The sequence below is a fragment of the Lottia gigantea genome (assembly GCF_000327385.1).
Source record: "Lottia gigantea unplaced genomic scaffold LOTGIsca_16, whole genome shotgun sequence".
In the NCBI taxonomy this organism is placed as follows: domain Eukaryota; kingdom Metazoa; phylum Mollusca; class Gastropoda; family Lottiidae; genus Lottia; species Lottia gigantea.
The window spans coordinates 3,328,858-3,332,275 of record NW_008707965.1 but is presented as its reverse complement, the minus strand read 5'-3'; positions in this window follow the sequence as shown (position 1 = coordinate 3,332,275).

Below are 3,418 nucleotides of genomic sequence, written 5' to 3'. Positions count from 1 at the left end.
GTCTGTATTACTGTAACCATAATACCATGTGTCTGTATTACTGTAACCATAATACCATGTGTCTGTATTACTGTGACCACAATACCATGTGCCTGTATTACTGTAACCATAATACAATGTGCCTGTATTACTGTGACTATAATACCATGTGCCTGTATTACTGTAACCATAATACCATGTGCCCGTATTACTTGTGACCAAAATACCTTGTGCCCGTATTACTGTAACCATAATACCATGTGCCTGTATTACTGTGACCATAATACCTTGTGCCTGTATTACTGTGACCATAATACCTTGTGCCTGTATTACTGTGACCATAATACCACGTGCTTGTATTACTGTAACCATAATACCATGTGCCTGTATTACTGTGACCATAATACCTTGTGCCTGTATTACTGTAACCATAATACCATATGCCTGTATTACTGTGACCATAATACCTTGTGTTTCCGTATTACTGTGACCATAATACCACGGGCTTGTATGACTGTGACCATAATACCATGTGCTGTATTACTGTAACCATAATACCATGTGCCTGTATTACTGTGACCATAATACCCTGTGCCCGTATTACTGTGACGAAAATACCTTGAGCCCGTATTACTGTGACCAAAATACCCTGAGCCCGCATTACTGTAACCATAATACCACGTGCCTGTATTACTGTGACCATAACCATTCCTCGACACTCGAAAAAGGATAATATTTCGAAAACCGGTTCGTGTCAATTGCGTTAGTTTTTGTTTTACTTGTTATAATTTTTCACATCATTGTTAGCGTTATTTATCACCTAAATATATATTTTTGCATTTTTCATCATAACTTTCATCTTACTTTATAAATCCCCAAACCCAGTTTGACTTATTTGCATAATTTGATCCCAACATTTTCACGCTAGCATATACAGTTTCCTCTTGTTACATCCGCTGTACATTCCCTTTGTGAAGGTGTTCTTCCAAGTTTTGCAGTGCCTCCATCATTTGGCAATCCTTACCCATCAACAGCAAGGCCAACCAGCATTTACCTTCAAACGCAAAGTCTCTGAGTTGGATAGTTTTATCCGTCCAGCAATGAAAACATCAGCTGTTGACGCGAATATTAGATCCCTCAATCGGACATGGCTCTCTAAGGTTACGCAGGTCCTGATCGGCCATTACCAAACCACACTTCAAGAGAAGCTGACCACCATTCGTACAAAGTCTTTATCATCACCTACCGTCAACCGCATCGTTTCTCATGCCCTGTCCTGGGCCCGTCGCTCCTATGAGAAACGTCTCACTCAAGCTGTAATCACCAAATTCTACCAAACAATCAACGAAACAAAAACCAGAGTAACTATATCTCTACCAACTGAAATGGACACTACACAGACCTTCCCCCCTCGAACCAGATCCCAGTCCGTTCCCAATGCTACAATTCTACAAACTACAAAACCAGTACCAATCACACCGTCGACGACCATTATATCCGCTACCAAACCGTATTATCACCAAACCAAGGACAAATCATTATGGAAGCTATCTGCTCTAAAGAAATCTACCTTAATAATTGGATCATCTAACCTGAATCGAATTACCAAAACCAGTTCAGACACTGAAATACATTCTTACCCCGGTACCCAAATCCATCACATACAGTCAATCCTAAAATCATACGACCATGATCCCAAACCTACTACCATTATTCTTCATGTAGGCCTCAACAACCGTGATCAGCTACCAAAGACCTCCTTTAACTAAGCCCAGAAATCAATCGCCACAGCCAACAAAACCTTCCCAAACTCCAAGATCCTCTTCACATGTATATACCCATTTCAAATAAAATCTCGAAGAAAGCACAACAGAACCTCAGCACTCTCAACAACATGATGATGGAGTCCAGTATCAACAGCGCAACAATCTTACCACCCTACGAAGAAGAATTCGAACCAGTTGATAATCTTCATTGGTCTCCAGAAACAGCAAACAGCATTTATTTGTTTTGGATACACCAGCTTCAAGCATCGAGTAAGTCTTTAAACTAATTACTGGGGATAAAAATACTGAGAGGCCACCGCTAGGCCAAACTGTAGTTAACTTGAGCCGCAAAATTCTCACACCCCTTCAGCATTCAATCTTAGACCGTGGACTTAAATTTATTCCCACACCAAAGATAGCTAACTTGAATTATCTCCGACCATCCATTGAACGATTTCAACGAAATCTTATAAATCATATTTTTTTCGAAACCACCCCCCACGTGGTGCTTAAACAATGTTTATTCCTAAATCCACGTGGACACCCCCTCAGGCCGCCATCCATCCTGAAATATTGAAAGCATTTGCGAGTATGAATAGCCAAACAGTGAACCTTTCCATAACACACGAAAAGCCTAATCTCACACGAGTGGAACGTGAAGCGTTAAACTTACTTAAGAAAGGCGATAGCATTGTTATTAAAAAAAAGTGACAAAGGTTCATATTGTGTATTTCTGAATAGGGAGGATTACGTTTCAGAAGCAGAGAATCAACTGAATTTCCTAAACATTATGCCATTTTACCGAAACCAATTTTCAAAGAAACTGCTAACATGATTAACAATATTCTTGCCGATTTAGTCAAAACTAGTTATCTCAAACAGAAACAATATGACTATCTGTCTGCCAAACCTGATTGTCGCGAGGGACATTTGTACACTTTGCCTAAAATCCATAAGAATCCAACCAAGGAGTGGTTTATTTCGAATAAAATCCCTAAAGGCCGCCCGATTATATCTGACTGTGGTAGTGAGTCATATGCAGTGTCAGAATACATTTCTTACTACCTCTAGCATGTCAACATCGCGCCTACCTTAAAGACACAACCGATTTTGTCAATAAAATAAACAATGTTCGAGTTCCCTCTAATGCTATTTTAATTTCTATCGATGTTTCTTCTATGTATACCAATATCGATAACACTACTGGTCTAACGGCAGTTCGTAAAGCTTTTAATAGAAACCCAGATCCAAACAGACCCGACGATGCAATTCTACAGCTTTTAGAGATTTGTCTTAGTCGAAACGATTTCACATTTAATGGTAAAACATATTTACAGGGACAGCAATGGGCAAACGATTCGCCCCTTCGTACGCAAACCTTTTCATGGCAGAGTGGGAACGTGAGGTGTTGCCCCCTCTGTCCATTTGACCCACTTTTTTACGGACGCTTTTTGGATGACATTTTTATGGTTTGGACTTATTCTATCGAACAGTTTTTGGGAATTCTTTGAAATTCTCAACAACCACCATCCTTCTATCAAACTAACCGCAAACGTGAGTGACAAAAGCATAGACTTTCTCGATACCACAGTCTTTAAGGGAGATTCCATAGCAGAAACAAATAAACTGGATATTAAAGTGTATTTCAAAGAAACTGATACTCATCAACTCTT